At 35.4% G+C, this 22,517-nt stretch overlaps 1 long non-coding RNA gene across 1 annotated transcript; it reads right to left on the reverse strand.

Annotated features, from left to right (window-relative positions):
* Positions 1-6,430: 6,430 nt before the first annotated feature.
* LOC133516157 (uncharacterized) lies at positions 6,431-15,506 on the reverse strand. The gene is made up of 3 exons (XR_009799183.1): positions 13,140-15,506; positions 10,939-11,077; positions 6,431-6,740 (listed from the first exon to the last, which is right to left on the reverse strand). It is a non-coding gene; the product is annotated as an uncharacterized LOC133516157 (long non-coding RNA).
* Between the last annotated feature and the right edge of the window lie 7,011 nt (positions 15,507-22,517).

Here is a 22,517-nt window from a genome sequence, read left to right on the forward strand (position 1 = left end):
GAACGCCAAAAATACCTAAAATCGTCGTTACTTGTCGTACCCACAGGGCCAAGGACACCTATAGGTGTTCTGGCAGACGCTGTCAAAGTAACCTTCACACTTTCGAATACCTAAGGTTTACATTGGCCCCCTTGCGCCCGGGATTTTGGTGTTTGACTGATGTTGTGTTTATGACATAAAGCATTCAAAGGGTTAATGTATGGGTATCAAAGAGAATTTGAAATAGAGGTGGATTGTAAAAAAAAAAACTTTGTAACCACGATAAATTAGGTACTGCAATTTTCCGACACATGATTAAAACTTTTAGAACGCCATTTGACTTTGATCATTATTCTTTCACTGATATATGTTAAATTTGTTAATGAATAAATCTAATAGATCAAAAGCCAAATGCATGGTATCGTTTCGAGCGATGGCGCCACAACCTTTAGCCGATGCTCGGTATGATGTTGCCACTTTTTATTCGTGCGTTCCAAAAGTTTTAATCATATGTCGAAAGATGGCAGTAACTTTACTGTGGCTACAAAATTTGCCCTTTGGTAATATGTAGTCGCCATTATATATATCGGAGCGGCCAAGATACTCACAAATATCTGAACATGCCTCTATTGTCAAGGCGTTAGAGTGCATGTTTCGATTTTTTTGTGCACTTCGGCCGCTTCGTTATGAACGGTTTCAGCCTAGCGTATACGGCCCTTACAGCGATACGAGCTTATACGCGCGTTACATTTCCCTGCATTTGCTTTTTACGGGCATACGCGCGCGTTACTTTTACCTACATTTAGTCTATACCAGCTTACGCGCGCGTACACGTACGCTTGTATAAAACGCTAATCGGAAACGGCCGTATACCTCATGGTGACACGCGACTATTAGTATATCTAAATTGACCAACGTAGACCCGATACGTACTTCGGACGTAAGTATGGAGTTCTCTACCGTCCATAGACGTAAGGTTAATGTACTAAGGGGGTTAATATTACGGCTTTGTTGATTAATGCGTTGTTTATGGTCACCAAAAACGATTTTCACGGTAGACCATCGAGGTCTACCGCGAAAATCGAAATTTCTCTATCCGCCATTGTATCGCTCGTTTTTGCAAGAGTGATAGACGGATAGCAAAATTTTGATTTTCGCGGTAGGCACTTCATTCTGATTTTTTTAACCCTTTGAACGCCAATAACACCTAAAGGCGTCGTCGCTCGTCGTGCCCACAGTGCCACGACGCTGTGGGCACGACTAGTAACGACGACTTTAGAAATATAATACTGCATTCCCTTTTACCATAATTATACCTTATATAAACGATTTTGTAACGCTACTATGTAAACTAAATAAAAAAGAATTTAAAAATCTTGCCCTTGATTCCACTCTAATAATAGGACGTACAGTAACGTACGTCTGAAATATACACTACCTTAATATATGGGCAATAAAGTCGTGTACACATATTTTTGGCACTTTTTTTGTATCGATATTTTCAGACGTGCCCGTACTATTGTCATTCGTTTGCATATCTCACGTACACAGACCATTTGTCACAGTTAAAGCTTTCACTACTTAAATTTATTTTTTAGGAAATTTCATGTCACCGGTGAGTGACGTTAATCAGTCCGCTAATTGCGGTTGGTGCGACTGGCCCTTAGTATCGCTTTCAGACTTCGGTTACTAGACATCTCAGTCATTCATTTTCTTCTTGGTCGAATCATCAATTACATAATCAGTTTACCTATTCTCTTTCAGCCTTTTACATTAATATATTATATTATCTATACGACTTTGTATTGTCTCGCCGACTGCATCACATTTCCTTACGATAAGTTTCCTTCCTGTCTATAAGTGATCGATATACTCGTATCACAGGCCATTTACATTATATACAGCTTATATAAGTATTACATTTTAAGTGCAATTTCCAAGGCCTCTGCATGCTGCTAATGTAATACTAGTTATTTTTTACGGTCACCAAAAACGTACCAAGAAGTTATCTGTAACCGTACGCATTGTTATCCAATCCATTATTATAGTTAACCATCTTCTACCTGCGACTTCGTCTGCGTGGGATGATGATGATGATTGATAAAAACTATCCTATTATCTATAGCGGTGGTGGCCGAGTGGATATGACGTTCGACTTTCAATCCGAAGGTCGCGGGTTCAAATCCTGGCTCGTACCAATGAGTTTTTCGGAACTTATGTACGAAATGTCATTTGATATTTACCACCAGCTTTTCGGTGAAGGAAAACATCGTGAGGAAACCTGCATACATCTGCGAAGAAATTCAAAGGTGTATGTGAAGTCCCCAATCCGCATTGGGCTAGCGTGGGGACTATAGCCCGAGCCCTCTCGCGCATGAGAGGAGGCCTGTGCCCAGCAGTGGGACGTATATAGGCTGAATTATTTATTTTATTATTATATTATCTTCCTCGGGCCTCAAACTACCTCCAGAACAAATTTTATCTAAAGCGGTTTAAGCGTGAAGTGGTAACTGAGAGAGAGATAGAGAGAGAGAGAGAGAGAGAGACAGACGGACGGAAAGCCGAACCTAATATAGACATAAAATAGCTACATACTCGTAGTCTTAGCCTACAGGTACAGTTGACATAAAAGTGTTTAAGAGGTTCACCGAGCCACAGGTAGCTGTGTTGGTCGCTATAATGCATGCTACTTGTAAGAAGTTAGTGTTACAGCTTAAAGTGAATCGTACAACCTTAACATCCATACACGCAATAAGCAGCTGCTATTTGCGTTTTCTGGGTCTAAACAGGCGTAAAAAAGTCTTTTAGAGCTCCTTATATCGGAAAAGAAAATAATACTTCACACTTATGAGACGCTATTGTAGATCCTGTAGTTACAAACGAGTTACATCTTAATAATGATGTTACTGGAGTCTTACAAGCTAAACCTATAGCTTAGCAAGTACCTATAACGACATCCTAAGGTGACTAATTAATCAATAAATAAAATAAAAACTATACATTATAACGTAGGTACTTAACAAAAATAGACAGAATTATTACACAATATTGTCATTATGTTGGTATTTATGCACTTAGTACAGAACTTCTCGTATATTGTTTCTTCTTCTCTAAAATTTAATAAGGTGGGCAGCAAATATTAAAATGGTATACTTTATGAATTGTATATACAGAAGTCAATCACAATGTAATAAATTAACTGTGATGATGAACTGTGGCCATCGTGGGACTCGAACCCACACCTCTGGATTGCCGATCCGAAATTTGTATCATACTTTTATAATAAGAGTCCCTTTAAAATATGAATAATAAAATAAGTATATAGTTATTGACAGTGTTATTAATTTCGCCGTCAAAATTTGCAGAGAACGTTATCAATGGACAACAATATTTACATTCATCTTTTCGCCATTATATTTCACTCCAAAAGGCAAGCTTGGATCACAAAAAAATGCAACCTGAGTAGATAGTAGCAAAGGAAAAAAAATTTACAATAACCTCATCAAGTGTTACAAATGTTGTCCAAAAAAAGCTGAAAGGCTCATCTATATAGGTCTAATACTTAAGGAGTAATACTTATAGATACTTAATTTACGCTATTATAGCATGCACTCGTCTACATCTTATTTCTTCCACTAAACCTATTGTCATGTCATATATGTAAGTAAGTAGAATTAAACCCTCAAAAGTACCCTAGAAGTGACTTTAATACTACATACAAGTTTAAGGTTGACATAATATATATCAGGACGATACAAGAAAAAAGGGCCTTTCTCTAATTGGTAAAAAGGAATGCTTTTCTTACTACTACTACTACTAAACACATACCATGGGCAATCGTCATAGTCTCAATTTATGGATCCCATGAATTAATCACACAATAAAAATGTCTGTGCATTAGAACAGAGTATATCCACAGAACGTAACATTCTGATATACCATGTCCGGATGATACTGTCTTCTAATGCACAATATAGTTGTTTTATTAGGCAATATGGAGAATTAATAATAAATAGGCAAACTTATACTAATACATTTAAGGGTACATTGTCTTGTTTGCTTCAGGTTCGATCTTATAGGCTGGTCACACATATTGAAAGTAGATACCCGCATCTCTGAAAAAGAAATTGTGCGTTTTAGTTTTGGTTACGCTTACCTAGGGTGACTGCTATAGTTATTGGCCACTCCTAACAAATCAGGAAGAAAGAAGCCAATTGAAGTCTTATTGTTATGAGTGGCCAATTCCTATGTAGTGGCCAATAACTATAGCAGTCACCCTACTTAATTTATTTTTTATACATGAAACAAGCGTTTCAAATTTAGTGCTCTCTAAATATTTTAATTTCAAATTATTTATTTTCAACCATGTACACAAACACATACAATACGTACCTACATAAAATAAAGTAACACACAGTCATAATACCTACAACTTTGGGAACAAATCAAATCATATTATTAAATATTTTGATTTGTGTTTTTTTTTATTAACCCTTTACCAGGCCCCGAAGAACCAGCGTGTCTTAATACGTACTTTATATGCTGTTGCAACCGTATTGAACGCCTTGTAAAAAATGTATTTATGAACGTCGGAGATCTTCCTTTAAACCAGAAATAAAAATGTGGGTTAAGGTTATCCCATCGCCTGTCTAAGTAATGAACTGTCATACTAGATTTTGTCTTATTATATTCTTGATCAGGCCAAGGGATATATTCCACCCACATCTTATATCGGTTATAATAGTCAAGGTTTAACTCCAAATCTCCTACGAAACATTATATCAATCACTGAAAAAAAATCACTTACTTACGTGAGTTTTTATGACATGACAAGACAATTTACCGGGCCATGGGAAATATAGCTCCCACACAGTTAAACTCTAATAAGGCCATGGGATAATGTCAACCCACACCCTAATTCTGGTCATACACAATAATGCATGAATATTTAGCAATGTTTCCGATTACATTAGCTTTCAACACTCAAAATCTACAAAATATCAAAAAATTGTTCGACCTATGTACTTCTGTTTCATAGAAATTATGAAAAGTGTTCGAATTTCTCCGTAGTTTACTGAAATTAGCGTTCAAGTGAATTTAAACGGCTGCCAAAGATATATTACGCAATTTAGAAGCGTGTTGTGAATGAAGATCATAAAATAATATTTTCAGGGATTGACAAAATATTTTGTAGGTGGTTTGGAGTTAAAACCTGACTACGGTAACCGATATAAGATGTGGGTGAAATATATCCCTTGGCCTGGTAAAGGGTTAAGTAGTCACAGTAGTAAGTCGACATAGTAAGTAGTATAATATAAATTATAAACTGAAAAATACAGTCTGTGGCATGCGCAAAACTCAACGCAGTCGGCGATCATTTTAGACTGCTACTCGCTAGACCTGATCGCTTCAGTGAGTGTAAAATTAAAGGGAGTTAAAAGCGACGAAAGAGCTTGTCAGACTGTCTTCTCTTATAGATGGACTTCCCGACAATGACCTTTACCGAAATTCAACAGCGTAAAACACAATAAGTCCAAATTCATTTAAATATCAGTAATTACGTACCACAAGGCAAAACAGCTCCTTGTCGATATATGTGGGCCTGGTCGCAATGGGAGGGCACAACGTGTCGTCATGGAGGCCCTCGGGAAAGACTTTCAGTAAATCTCCACGATCATTTATTTATTACAATATGTACACAAGTACATCACATTATATTTGTTTTTCTTGATTTTATAACAATCATCTTAAAACCGTGGCATACCCTTGGATATTCTGTCATCTTGATTTATAATTAAAAAAATAACTTTTTCGCATTTTCGGGCCCAATTTTTAGCTGGTCAACTTTTTTTTCTATGAAATATTAATGTCTACCTCTATGAGTACATAATATAATTAAACGGATCGTTTATTTCAATGAAATATAAAATAAAAATACATATTGTATGTGTTTGCGCCATACGACTACATATAGTTGAACCGAATTCTAAGACTGCCTCTTCGTCTTAGACGCTAAGAGTACTGGTTGCACAATAAAGTACTTAATAAGAAAGTATCTAATAAATTAAAAAGTTACTTAAGAGAAAAATTACTGCCTTAGGTGAGACTTGAACTCACGGCCCATGGATCGTTCGCAAACATTTCTGTTTAATAATAATTTTTAATTTCGTTAGTATGTTATGAAATGTTAAGAACGCAAACATTTGATTTATATAAACGTTATTATGAATGTCCATTTGACTTTGAGATTAGAGAACGAGTGATGTAGCACGGTAATATTACCTATTAGGTACCACAATATGTACATATTTATTAATAAACATACCTTATGACAGCAATCTTTTTTTCAGGAGCAGTTCCGCTGAACACTTCATTCCTCTGGTTTCGTTTGCATATCATTACACAAATTTTCACTGCAAGTATTATACAATATATATTTAAATTATCATGTTTATATACATACAAGTACATATAAGTTTTGGGTCATTATATATAACAAGTAATATTTACAAATGATAGATGTCCATTAGGATATAATACTAGCGTCTCTAATTATCGAATCTTGTAAATTACAATTGTTTATCTCGCTTTCGAATTTATTAATGATCTGCCGGTAGGGTGCAGAGTAAAATATACTAACTTTGTAAATCAGCAGCACCGTGGGTCTTGGCCTCCAGTACAGGATACGCAACTCGCGTTGTTTTGCGCGACTTCTCGCATAGCATCGTTGCTCAAAATTCGGACTCTTCCTCCAACGAAACCTGATTTAATATAAAACTGTTTTAGGTACCTATCGAAGTCTAGTTATTATTTATTATTAGTTACCCTCTTAATTAAGTAATATTTTTTATATTGCATTTATTTAAGTACTAGTTTCTGCCCTCGACTTCGTCCGCGTAGACGTAGAATGATGATGAATCATAGAAACTATCCTGTTGTCCTTCTCCGGCTCTGAAACAATCTCCGTACCAAATTTTACACAGAGTTTATTTTTTATTTTATTGATTCAAAAAATTTACACAGCATTACAGCAAACTAATACACTGTGAAATTTTTAATAGACAGTATTTATACAAACTAGGTAGGTACATGATACAGTCTAGAAAGGAAAATAAAAAACAGAAGATTCTCGCTTATCCATCGTCTCACAGAACTTCATACATTCTTTACACATATCCATCCTACTACTTGCAAATACATTACATTCCGGTGCTGATGCGAGGAGCGCGATATATTGTAGAGCGCGGACAAGTGGTGATTTGCCATGGGACATAGTGCGTGTTTTAGGCACCGCTAATAGGTGACGAATTCGTGGTCGGAAATTAAATTGGGCCTTAGCCACAAATGGAACGAACAGGCGTACGAGCTGTGCAACCAGTTCAGGGCAGTCCGAGTTCCACCGTAAGACGTTACATACAGTAGTCAATAGCCCGTAGTTACGCCTCACCTCTAAGGAATTAAACCCTAAAACGCCAAGCAGGAACTTTGATGGGTACAAATATGCTATAACGCTTTCTGGATTTTTTCCATAAGCAAGACGAGTGAGACGAGTTATTATCGCATTTATAATATTTATAATATATATACCTAGTAAGAATGGTAAAAGTGTGTAGATTATCGTAAAAAAAAAAAAACAAAATGAAATATATATTAAACAATGGCGACGCCTTTTCGAGAGAAAGAAACATTTTTTAATTCTGAGTTCTAAACTTTGACTAGCACTCAATTATACTTTAGGACCCTGGGCGGGAAATGGATTACCTACACAATGATACTTGAGACCGTGTGATCGACAAGAACAAACTCATCTCCACTTTAGGAAGTTGTAAGGTAATGCCCTAATATATATTTTTTACATCTAATACCTTTGGTATTGTTTCCTTGTATACCTATATACCACTGTAACTTGGAATACGACTCGCAAAATGCTATTAGTACAACCCACTTGTGGGGCTATTTAGAATTTTGATAACGGGTATCCATATTATGTAAAGCTTACCGTTTGTATTTTGTACCATCGTAATGGAAGACGGGAGTTAAATCAAAAGCGCAACTACATACATACATGCATAAGCAACATATGGACGTGTTTAATAAGATAACTTTGTCAAGTTTACATGATCAGTAAAAAAACCTATTCTGGTCAATTCTATTCAGTTTGCGAAGAATGCCTATTCAGTATATATTATGTATACTTTTTTATTCACACTGATTAAATTTACGAAGTTTATTTAATTTCTAAGAGTGGCGAAAGTACGTCCAATAAAAACCTCTCAAGTCTCCACATATAAATTAGTTTTCTAACAAGGATTCGAACCCAGAGTCGCTTTTTTCTTAGCCAGGGTTTCTATCCAAAAGGCTACAAACAGTTATCTTAGTTTCAATTCTGCTAGCTATGCTGCAGTAAGTGGATTGTAACATCTATATTTTCTTACCAGGATTCGAACCTGGGACCGCCTACTTCTAACCTAAGCGACCCTTTAGGCTTAAATTAGGCTTAGTCTTCGTCTCAGTTTAAAGTAGTTTGTAGGGATCCTTCTTACAAATATCAACATCTTCGTCACATGTAATATACGAACACACATACATACTTACGATATGATTCCATACTCGTACATACCTACGTGCACGGCAAATACTTCGCTTTACATTATGATACAAAATCAATAGATATAAATAAGGCTTAATTAGTACCTACAACACAAGCCTAGGTACCTACAACACAAGCCTTATTGAGCTTACTGAGGGACTTAGTCAATTTGTGTAATAATGTCCTATAATATTTATTTATTTATTAGTAACATAATTAGGTACTTATTATAATGAAAGGGTTTTTTTTGCAATGTTTCAAATTGGCTAAGAGGTAGTTAGTTAAAAATATGTATTGCGTACGCGATCCAATATCCCCTTCTCATCTCCTGTAGACAGGATTTCAGGATAAAACTAACCTACATCCTATCTCCGAGGACTCCCTGAATTGAACTTCATTTGAATCAGAGTTAGATACTAATCGCATTTATAATATTAGTAGGGATTTACATTTAACATTACACTTATTAGATATACCTAGTCAAATGTTCCGAACTCTACAGCCGCTACTTATACGTATAGTCAGCATCAAAAGTAGCTATCATTCTACATACATTCATACACACATTGGACATACATGCCTACGCATGTGTAGTCTTTAAGAAGCTAATACTAAGTACTATAAGTTTAAATTTAAAAAAAAAACAGTGATAATTACAACAATGTCACCTCACAACCATCTAAGAACCATCGCTGGTGTATCACAAATGCTTTACATATAACTTAACCTAAAGAGATACGTCTCTATACACAAAAAACCGGCCAAGTGCGGGTTGGACTCTACGAAGGGTTCCGTACAATTATCTATAAAACGGCAAAAAAATATGTTTGTTGTATGGGAGGCCCCTTAAATATTTATTTAATTTTGTTTTTTAGTAGGTATATGTTGCTATAGCGGCAACAGAAATACATTATCTGTGCAAATTTCAACTTTCTCACTATCACGGTTCATGAGATACAGCCTGGTGACAGACGGACGGACGGACAGACAGACAGACGCACGGACGGACAGACGGACAGACGGACGGACGGACAGACGGACAGACGGACGGACGGACAGACGGACAGACGGACGGGCGGACGGAAGGACGCACAGATGGACGGACGGACGGACGGACAGACGGGCGGACGGACGGACAGACGGACGGACGGACGAACAGACGGACGGACGGCCGGACAGCGGAGTCTAAGTAATAGGGTCCCGCTTTACCCTTTGGGTACGGAACCCTAAAAAATCAACTGCGACAAAATACTTTTGAACGCGAACTGTACAGATATATTGGAAAAGTGTTCGATGGTGGCAGATACTTTTGGCGCGTTGTTTTATCCACTATGATAGATGCTGACAGTACCACTCTGAAGATTATTTAAATAAGTATTTAGGTTAAAACTACACACCTACTTACAAAATAAAAACAAGCCAATATTGTCACCAATATAATTATAAATTATCTCCGTTTCAATTTGACAACATCGCTCCGATGACACCTGATCACCGCCGTAGCCAAACTAATGAAGAGCTTTTCGTCTAAGCAATGCAAAAAAAAAACACACACATTAAGGGATGATGAGTTACACATTAAAGTTTCCTAGTACCTATAGGGGAATATGACATAAAAAATATTTTATTTCTGTTACGCACGACTCATATTTGGTACCAACTATTTATGTATATTTGTAGCCATTGTACTATAGTTTTCTACCTTGACAAAAGTACTTACATTAATTTTAGGTAACAGTTCTCACATCGTAACAAAAAGGTTACCAAGGTATTTGCAAAAAACATATCAATTAAATTCCCGTACGAGGATTCGAAGCCAGGCTCGCCTACTTCATAGACAGAGTATTGGTAATACGAGTATGTACTCGTAATTAGTGGTTCTTCTCTAAGCTAACCCACAGACATAACTCGGCAATATTATGCGATTATTTTTTCTGTTTCTTGGGATATCAGTATATTTGTAATTTATTCATTTATTTAATCATATGACACTATTACAAATGTTGGTCGAATTTCAAAACAAATAAAAAAGTATCAAGGTTAATCACTCAGTGGGTTGCGTTTTCATAATGAGAAAATCAAGACTTTTCGAGGATAAATTCATATGATCTTAAATTACTTAAAGAAGATATAGGCTTACATATCTTTGACTTACTTGTTACGAACATACATGCCTGCGCATGTGTAGTCTTTAAGAAGTTTAAGTTTAAATTTAAAAAAATCGACAATTATAACAATGTCACCTCAAAACCATCTAATAACCATCGCTGGTGTATCACAAATGCTTTACATATAACTGCAACTAGATCAGTAGAACTGATTTGGAAATAATTGGGAATATACATTTCTATGTATACACAATATCTTACCATAAATGCATTTTATATAACGTCTCGGTTTCGTCAGGCATAAGTTTCCGACTGTTAAAATAAGGATCGCCCTCCACTTCTTAATTATTATAAGAAGGTAGCTCAACATGGTTGCTCTGGTCCATTCATGATTTGTCTCCTTGTATATCCAGGCCAGTTAAAAGCAGATTTGCAGTTATGAAAATAAAAAACATTATCAGTCACAATCACTTATATTTTAACTGAAAAATACACTCACATAATTAAAGATAACTTAAATAACTTTAAGCCCCTTCTTACCCCTTAAGGGTTAAATTTCAGAAAATCCTACCTTAGGGCACCTCTACACCATTTGTACTATATATGTAATGTTTTAAATTTCATAGTTTTAACTTCAACGATTTATTAAGCTGTATGTGTTGTCTGTCAGTATATAAGTAACGAAACTGTTTTATAAATAGGTAAGTTTTTGCCAAAAAAAAAAAGTTTTTATCTTTTTTGGGTACAAAGTTACAAACCTTTGTCGCTGACTGTACTTTTCTTACCATAGGTAACTAAATACTCATCGAGATAATTCTAAAAACCCCAAACACAATATAGTTCCGTTGTTTCATCACAGAGTTTCTATGGCCACCTCTTGTATCCGTCATCAGATCAGCTCGATGGTACCATAATATTGCATTGTCACCCGACTTATATGTTATTATGTATGCAAATCTTCAGCTTAATCGGGAATCGGGAAGTGGGTCAATTTTAGTTTCCAAGATTTGACCCACCCTAACTAACAAACTTACATACTAACAGAGCAAGTTAAATAAAAGCTTGTATGGGCTTACATAAACAAATAAAGATATCCGTGTTCATCATGCTAATAAATGCCCTTATCGGGAATCGAACCCGGGATTTGCAGTTTTGTGGGCAGAATCACCAGCAACTACTCGTAAGCTAAGCGGCCGTCGTAGATTGCCGACTTGCTGTAACATTACTCAAACCTGGTGCTTATATAAATACTTTGTCAAAATTCAAAACTAGTAATTCATTTTTCATTTTCTTCTTCTGGAACTTACTTTGCATAAGTATCTAAACAATCGTTTTATAACGGTTAAGCTAATTTAATAAAATGAAACCTGTAAGTATGTGATATGAATAAACTAAACTAAACTATCGGACGGGCCGGGACGTACGCCTGGTTGTCTCTGTAAAAAAGAGTAGCTTATACGTTTTTACTACCTACATCCTAAATGTCATTATCATTATTATACCTATATACACTCCTAGTCTAATGGCTCTAACATACAAATAGACAAACAGACAGACAGACCGACGGACGGACGGACGGACAGACAAAGGACGGACAGCTGGGAACGGACGGACGGACGGACGGCCGACGAACGAACGGACGGACGGACGGACGAACGGGCGGACGGACGGACGGATGGATCTTTATTGCCATTTTGGCTACGAAACCATTAATTCTAAATATTAGAACGTCGTGCTCGACTATAGTTAACTTATAACAAATAATGCTTATAACCTCGGAATACAACAAGTATAATAATAATAATAACTTAAGAGTAGTGAAAATACCTTTGAAATCATTTATTACTCACATATACTTGTGCATCTTATTTCAATTGTTCCAAACATGACTAGGATAGGTAAATTGGTTTATTATGGAGTTCCGTTGATCATTATACGATCTTAATGAGCACTAGAACAGGTCCACTTTTTCAACAAATAAATCTAATGATCAGATATGGAATATAATTAACAAAGTATCTACCTAACTACAGTATTTATTTGTAAAGAATAAGTATAGTGTTTTTACGTGGTAGGTGGCAATTGGTTGCTTATTCTGCTATTAGTACTTTACAGGTTATACCAGCATGCTAATATCTTACGAACGACTATAAAGCTATCATCATAATACTTATAAGTAAACATTGACGGTGTAATGTTTTTTAGGAGCAGCTCCAATTCATCAAGAGTAATTTATTCTTTAGACACATCAAAGACATGCACACAAAAACTGTTAAAATCATAACTCTATCTTTTTGGGTTTGTCGTTATCTCGTTAAATAAAATCAGCCGGATGGAGAGCCTCCTCCTTTTAAAAGTCAGTTGGAAATACAATAATAATTATCGCAGGTCTGCTAGCCCGCTATACTTATAGCCAACAGCAGCAAACGCATGCAATCTTAGTAGAATAAAAGTCAACTAACCTTGTCAATAGGACGGAACACTGATCAAATCTTGGGAATTTATGGTTTTTATTGTAAATTAGTTTGGTAGATTTTCTTTTAGAATTATTTTCTGTAAATAAATTTATGATTTTAAATGACACCCGATATAAAATGACAAATGTCACTTTTATTTTTTAGTGCTTTATTCATAGACTATGATGACGCCTTTCTAAGATGTTTGGACTAGATTGTCGATTTTAACCTTGGAGGATTTGACAATTGGAGACGCCTTGCCTGAATTTTCTGTACAAAACAAGCCTGTTACAGTCTACTGATTTTTGCGGGGGAGGGGCACGTCAAACATCTATGAAATTATGACGTAGAAAAATAACACTTGCTCTGCGTGTGCTATCAAAATCGTTGCAGACTTGTCTTGTTCTGACTGCAGTCGTGCCCACAGCCCCACATCGCCAGGGACAACTAAAAACGTCTGTCATTAGACACTGTCAAAATAAACTTGACACTTACAAGTTAGGTATACATTAGCTTGCTTGCGCCCGGGACCTTGGCATGTCAAAGAGGTTTTTGTTTATGATGTAAATAAACCCTTCGGCCGCGTATGTAACCGGAGTTTTGTAACCAGTTACATAAAAATAAAAAATGATCCTCATAGGATACTGGTATCCAAGTAATAGGATTTTTACCTTTACTGATACCTGTATGATTGTTCGTAACTAGTATCCAGTAAGGAATAAATAATACTCTTATGAAACCATGAGTCATCCGGACCCATGCTTTACCGAGGACCTATACCATATTATTTTTTTTGTAATTGAAGACATCTGGAATAAGTGACGAATATCGTGGTGAGAAAAGTGTGAAAAGTACCAGGGCAACAGAAAGTATTACGCTTAGTTCATGATTTTTGAGTTGCAAAGTTATGCCCGTTTCACACGAGGGCAGAGCAGCGGGGCAGAATAGTAGGCAGCACAAGCTGAGACAGAACAGTACTATACTATTCTGTCTCAGTTTGTGCATTCAGGTTGTAGCAGTACCGTGCTAGGTGTTATGAAAACGTCAGTTATATAAAGAATGTTGAGTGCATGATATCAAAAGAGGTTGATAATACCATACCTATCTTTCAAGCAGTTACCTGCGAGGAATATAAAATACTTACTCGTAATCATTAGGAAGTTTTCCTAGGTTGTAACTCGGTTACGTGAAAGGAAAAAAATATATCACTTGGATACCAGTATCCTATGAGGATCATTTTTTCTTCTTAGGTAACTGGTTACAAAACTCCGGTTACATACGCGGCCGAAGGGGATGTAAAGCGTAAATGAAAAAGCTAATTTAGCCTTGCAGCGCGTTTATAAATAATATTGAATGGCGTAATATTATTTCTATGATGCTAGACTTTTGTAATCAATAAAAACGTAAAACCTAAATAAAAAAATAAATAATACTAAAGTTGAAACTAAGTGTAGAAAATAACAAAGGAAAAATAAAAATATACTTACCTACAAAATAATAAAAAAACCCAATTACAAAGAGAACACCCCGTCCAATAAATCTGCCTGCGGCATGGACCCCATGAAACTGGCGGCGTTACCTCTCTGTATCGCAAGGAAGATACGTTTAGAGAGGTACGCGCCAGTCCTGGGGTCCCCTGTTGTGTCGACAAGCCGCGCCGACAGTGCCCTCATAAATGCTTTCATGTCGGCTGACCAGGGACCAAAAGTCTCAACCGAGAGCGCCGCGCAAACTCATAGACTTTGAGTAAGGCCGAGTATTTGCGGCGCTTGAGCATCTGGGCCTGGTCAACCGCAGCGCCGGCCTGATTGCGGGCTGCCCCAATGTGGGACTGTGGAAAGGTGTCGACACACGTTGCGTCCCACACCAGTACGATAGACGATTCAATAGATTAAATAAATAACCATATGCTGTTTTTTCCTTGTGATTGACATCTGTATATACAATTTATAAATAGTATATTGTTAGCCAAGAGATGAAAGGCAACCATTTGAATTGGTGCTTTTCACCCGAGTTAAACACTTTAATTTTCATTTCATATTTGAGGAAATTAAAAGACTTGTGCATTTCACAAAATACTGCTAAGTAGGTATAAACTAAAATAATAGGTAGGTAGGTATAAAGTTTAAATAATAATAATAATAATAAACTTCAGTAGCGTACTTTCAATTAACAATTTCGGTAAAAATATCGGTATTTATGGAATGGAGAGAGACAAATCCATTTAAAACCAAATTTTAATTGCTTATCGTACAAAAAGATGAACTTAAAAAGTACAGTGCTCTAAAGCAGAAACTTATCATTTTCTGTACACTTTTTAGAACAACGGCCCACTTCCAGAGAATGAGAAATGAAAAGCATATATAACAAAATCCCGCTGGACTTAAAACAAACCACTGGCGACGAATGTTTCAATAAAAACTTAAATCCAAACTAGTGTCTGACGCGTACTGATCAGTCGATGCCTTTTACGAGACCTAGCATTATATCAAGTAAGTGGGTAAAACAAAGTATATATAAAAAAAACACTTGCTCAGCCTTGCCTCTCAAACAAACATAATAAGTACGGACATTTGAAATTTTATTTTAGGTTTAATTTTATTCTTCTTCTTCCTCGCGTTGTCCCGGCATTTGCCACGGCTCATGGGAGCCTGGGGTCCGCTTGACAACTAATCCCAAGATTTGGCGTAGGCACTAGTTTTTACGAAAGCGACTGCCATCAGACCTTCCAACCCAGAGGATAAACTAGGCCTTGTTGGGATTAGTCCGGTTTCCTCACGATGTTTTCCTTCACCGAAAAGCGACTGGTAAATATCAAATGATATTTCGTACATAAGTTCCGAAAAACTCATTGGTACGAGCCGGGGTTTGAACCCGCGACCTCCGGATTGCAAGTCGCACGCTCTTACCGCTAGGCCACCAGCGCTTCTTTAGGTTTAATTTTATTAAAGAATAGAATTTGCAGTTAAACAGTTAAACCATTCTATTTAGAGGCTCATGGTTACTGTTCTATGGTAAAAGAATGAATATGAATATACTACTACAAAATACTAGAGACAGTACATCAGAACCTTCAATCGTGTATGACGAGGGCTTTCAATGAAAAACGATATTCAACTCACAGTCTTTCCTGGACAATACTGATTACAAAATCATAGTACACGTTACATTACTTAGCCTAAGCAAACCAGTGGGTTTGATTTGATCCCAACCACCACTAACGCCATCTTCTCCCGCTTCTTTTCGTCTGAAGATTGATTTTGCTCTATTTGTAAAAGATAGCGTGATTATACACTTGTTAAAAGCGATTGATGGCACAATTCAGCCGTGCTCCGACATTTATATCACGCAGCACAGGTTTTGCATACGCCAGACGCTTAGCAGCAAGGAATCTGCTGTCTGGTTACACGCTCTTCCGTCTGTACACACTGAAACTCTCTTCGAATATCACACTTAGTGCTTTGCAATCTGCCTGCGACTCGGTGCCACTGCGGTAATGATGTCGACGCCGACGTGATCGACCATCCGAGGTCCTCGCCACGACGCCTTTGAACACAACAGGCACGCCGCGCTCAACGATATTCTCAGTCGGTCTCTTATTGTCAGCGTCAACATGCTAGTTCTACATCAACTAATTTCAATATAGCCCAACATTCTCAGGGATGATGGGAAGAGTGACGGAATTTTTAGCTAGACTTCTTGAACGTAGCCACAGCGTTTCAAGATTATTATTATAGTTGTAATATAAATGGCACAATGTTTACGAAGTCGTGGTTGGGTATTTAATTTTTTTCATTTATACATTCAAAATATCATGACTGTATTAGCAAATTGTTCACTAATGATTGAAAATGTCATTTTTGATAGAAGGTGACAACTCTATTTTTGTTCATGCATAGACAATTTGTTATAACTTATCTATATACGTTTTAATAAAATGATGGAGTAAGACCGACGGCATTAACGTCACAATAACGTCGTTCTTAAATGTAAATATTTAAGTACAATTATGACATGTAGCGGCATCTATTGTTGAGTAGAAAACATTTTTTGTAGAGATTCAAAAGAATTAAAAGCACAGATTTGTAGGCTTTTACGACGCTAAAATTCTCTCTTCTTCTCAGAATATATGCGTCCACTGCTGAAGATATGCCTCTTTCATGGATTTCCATGTTGTTCTGTATGCAGCGGTTCTATTCCAGGTCGGTCCTGCCGTCTTTCTGATATCGTGCGACACTTATGAAGATACGAAAACTATCCATCACCCGAGAGACATTTGACCGAATTTTAGGCTTCTGTACCTCGGTTAAATACGTCTATCTGTCCAGCTGTAGCCTATTTGTCCCGAAACTATGTAACCAGTTAATAACTACAGTTAACATTTGGTACAGATATTGAAGTACCTAAGTCTGTAACCCAAAGACGGCCATGAAACGTATATAAATTACTCTTAAAATTTTTAAAAAAAGTTATGCAAACAATATCGTGTTAAAATATTGAATGAAAGGACTCATTAAGAGAATCTCTTTATAAATTAAAGATAAATAGTTTAGAAGTTATTTAAGATATGGGTAAAAAATAACCATTCCCCCACCTTCCGGCCTAGAACAGGAGTGGCGCGCCAGGATATCGCCCGCGAAATAGACTACCCGTATTTTTGAAGCGGTATTCATTAGAGAGGGACTGGTAATTTATCTCACAAGTGAAATACTGTCGCGGCACTTCTGTGCTGAAGTCTTCTTGTCTCCGAAACTACAGTCCTTAAATTTTTTGAAAAAACAGTTCTTTAACTATAAATTATTCAGTTCAATAAGGTGTTTTACTACTACTAATTAGGTAGGTACACCACAGTAGATTTACAGTATTGTACACTAAACGTACTTTTTATACCCACATAAATCCCATAATGGGTCACTGATGCATTAAATTTGTTAACATAGTAAGCAAAAAGTAAATTAAAGTATACTTAATGCACCCATAATTGGTCACAGGTGCATTAAATTTACTGTCTGTTAGCTTTGTGCACCTCAGGTGAACAAAGGGGAATCAAATATACTTAAAGTTTACTTAATACCCCCAAGAAAATCATAGGTGAACTAAGTGTATTTTTAGTTTACTTAATTGACCCGGGTGATCTGAGCTGGGTGAACAGAGTCAACTACAGGATAAAGCATTATCCCTGAAAAACCAACATACTCGTACTTCTAATTACATACGTTAGGTTAGGTTAGGTTATTCAAATAAGTCAGCCGGTTTGCCAATAAATGACGCTGTATACAATTATTACGCTTGGTATACCTATTTCCGAATAATCGATTTAAAAAATCTTTCGTGATTATACTGATTATAGTGGCATTAAATAATTGCAAGTTTGTACGTGTTAAACGAACGCCCACTTGACCGTTTTTTAAAGATCATAAGAGTTTTTTTAATTTTTTTATAGGACATTATTACACAAATTGACTAAGTGTTTTCTATGTATTTAAGTATTTATAAATATTTATATATTATATATATCGTTGTCTAAGTACCCTCAACACAAGCCTTATTGAGCTTACTGTAGGACTTAGTCAATTTGTGTAATAATGTCCTATAATATTTCTTTATTTATAAAAGTTAACTAGGAAAGAAAATCATCCGATGATATTTTTGGAAATTCTCCTTGTTTTCTGGACTCTCATCTTAGTATATATTTTAAAAAAAAACGTGAATTCCACTTCAGAATTTAATGTAATAATCCAGAATCTAGTAGATTTTCATTAATTTTTAAGACTTTTAGACTGTATTTTACAGTGTTCTTAAAGAATAATGTAATATCTGATCGTGTTTTTTTTGTTAAGTGTGTAATTATTATGATTTCATTAAAATTTTAAACCCATCAAGGCAGGGTACGTAGTTCGCCACTTCGAATAGTTGTAGTGAATATTCAAAATGTTTGTCGTATTGGATGTTTCTTTACAATTTCTCATTTTAGTTTTACTGTTTTAGTTAATAACACTCTTTAAAAAAAACAGTTTTAATCTTTTCATGCACAATGTATAAATAGGTAATGTTTAGTAAGTATGCAATATATACATGACCTTTACGGTAGCAAAATATGGGCTTCTCGTGTGGAAGTACGTTTCGTCGTTATCGTGGGTTCCGAATTTTAACAATGGGAATATATTATTAAATAACAGTCTAAAATTGCTTTTAAACGTCGTACTTAAGTCGTAAGCTTCTAATGGCTAAGTAATATGCAGCTTGTACCATGGAGAATTATGCTTCTATTGATTTCAGTGAGGAATCACTTATAGTAAATGATTGTCCATGTTGAACAATGGTAAAAACCGGATACATTATCACCGCTGTGAGACAGGACAATCCAATAAGATATACGAAATTACTAGATGTTTAAAATGTTGTACTTATATACTTATCATGCTAAACGCTTCACCAAAATTGCGTGTACTTATACTTATTTAAGACAGCATAAGAGTTTTACATGCCATTTTCTGAGCGAGCTATATCGTCTTCAAGGGAAGACGATATAGCAAAAATAAAACCCTTCGCTTAAGATTGTGAAAGGATTTACATAAGAAATTTGCAACGGTCCATTTGACTCGAGCCCTGTTAGTGACAGCACTTAGCTATTATTGTAATGGCGAGAAAACACTTACTGCGGGTAAAACGGTAAAAATAAAGCAATTACGATTATTAAATAAGACTTTATACACAACAACGTGTTGATGTAGAAAGGAAACAGGTTAAGTAAATAGTTTCACACAAATAACAGGTTACAAAAAAAACACTTAAAATAGTATTTGGTGAGTAAAATAACTGTGGAAAACTAGGTAAATATGTGATTTTTACAAACTCTGTATGCTGATGTATGGAATGTAGAAATGCTCGTTTATACTAGAACCTAATCCAACGAATATAGTACTTTTACAAATACGAAAAGCACTTTTAAAATGTTACATATACAAATAGCTGACCATAAGTATCCAAAAAAAAAAATCAAACGTTGTCTATGTACATCTATCTGCTGAAGCGCATTGATATTTAAATTTTCTGACCCTATAATTTATTAGTTCTCTACATTTTAATTGAAACGAGGAATACGCTAATAGTTTATTATTTGCACTAGGATTTGTATTTAAATTATATGTTTTAAATGTTTACTTCTAAAATGGCGTAACTCCAGTTCTACGCTAGAAGCTAGATCTTCTCGATAGAAAAAAAAAACATGACTTAATTGAAGAGTTGACGTTGTCTGTCATTATCAATGTTTTAAACTGGTCCGTTGTTGTTTTAAAACAATTTTGATAAAATATCAGTTTTTCTACGACGATTTGGATATTATAACGGATACTGATACACGAATACGATACCAGGCTTTCATACGGATACGACGGATCGACGGATAAACACTAACGAATGTAATGTAATTAAATGTTTGTACCAATATCTTCGATGAATCATTTTTGCAGTAGGTATGGGACGGAACAGTATTTGGTATACTTTGGAGGAGTATATACATCATCGATCCATACGGCTTTGTCCATTTTAAAAACAATTAGTAGATAGTAACTTAATTATGTAAATAACTTTCTCTTTGTTTTGAAATTCAATCAATACGTCGTATTTAATTGACAATGTCAAATCCAATATTATGACAGCTAATTCTTTTTCGTGATGAATGGCAATGGCATTTCACGTATATATTGTGCCGTAGAATGGTAAAATCATTTGTTTTAATCATTTGTATTTTTTGTAATAAGCCATATTCAGAGATGTGAAAAATACTTTATAAAAAGTATTTAAATACAAAATACAAATACTTCCTTGATATACTATTTCAAATGCAAAATACAAAATAGTTTTCAAATTTGTATTTAAAATACTAAATACAAAATAGGTACCTATTTTCAAAATGCTTTTTTAAAATACAAATACTTTGCGATAAAAGATACTCTTAAATAGTGAATACCTAGTCTGAATTAAAAAGTTAGTATTGCTCGAAATTTACAAGTTGGAAAGGCTTTCTTTATTCTTGAAAAATAGTGTGTATATCAGTCCTCTAGAGTACACATTTTGTGTCTCCTCATGTTTACCGGTTGAATGGACTTTTATTTTAAGTGGTTTTTAACGGTCAATTATTAAAAGCATTAATTTAGATTTGTAATGTTTTACAGCTAGTATATACCTCTCGTTGGTTGGTGAAAACGTCTCGTTTGTGTTTCACCAGGGCAGAAAAGTTTGTTTACCTCTCGTGCCTTGAAACCCTTGCAACGCTTAAGATTCAACATTTTTAATCTCTCGCTACGCTTGTGGTCATTTGCGGCGTTACTAAACAGATTCACCAGTTCCATGTTAAAATAATAAATAAATATTATAGGACATTATTACACAAATTGACTAAGTCCCACAGTAATAAGCTCATTAAGGCTTGTGTTGTGGGTACTAGACAATGATAAATATTTATAAATACTTAAGTACATATACATAAGGTCGATATTTAAACGATAGATACAATAACAGCTTCGACAGGAAAACATAACTAAGTATGTAATAATAGTATTAAGCAAACGCGGATCGGTCCGCGCGATCTTGCCAACTATTACATGAACCCTAGAGGTTTTCAATAGTGGCTTATTGTGTTAAACCCTGTTTCAAAAAAATCATAGTGAATAAATACACAAAAAAAAACAGAAATCACCCATGACTCAGGAATAAATATCTGTGTTCATCACACAAATAAATGCCCTTACCAGGATTTGAACCCGGGACCATCGGCTTCATAGGCAGGGTCACTACCCACTAGGCCAGACCGGTCGCCATAAAAGAATGAGAGAGTTGCAAGGATTGTAACGTCAGAAGAGATTGTAACTCCTACTTACTTCACCTAATAAAAAGTATTTTGTATTTTGAAAATAGAAAATGGGTCCCAAAAACTATTTGAAATAAAATACAAAATAGTTTTCTTTAAAAGGTATTTAAATACAAAATACAAAATAGGTATTTTGCATTTTGTATTTGCATTTTAAATACAAGTATTTCAAATAAGTCACATCTCTGGCCATATTACATTTATATTAACATATGTATTGCAGTTTTCAGGAAGCAAAATACTTCCAAATCATATGTAAAATTTCAGGTTTTATAAAAATGAATTGTTTTCAATTATTTATTTCGGATTTTAAGGTAAATCACTTAAATTGTAGTTTTAAAAGGATCTTTTTTCGTGATGTATTTTGCTCAATTCCAGATAAATGTTTTAAAAAAAAATCGTGAATTTGAATGCATTTTTAGCAACCTAGTCGCGTATTTATATATACATTATTAGTATTACGGTCTCCTGGCCCACATGCCCAGTCGGTAGTACCTACGGTAGTGCCTACG

This window comes from Cydia pomonella, chromosome 3 (genome assembly GCF_033807575.1).
Source record: "Cydia pomonella isolate Wapato2018A chromosome 3, ilCydPomo1, whole genome shotgun sequence".
NCBI classification, from domain to species: Eukaryota; Metazoa; Arthropoda; class Insecta; order Lepidoptera; family Tortricidae; genus Cydia; species Cydia pomonella.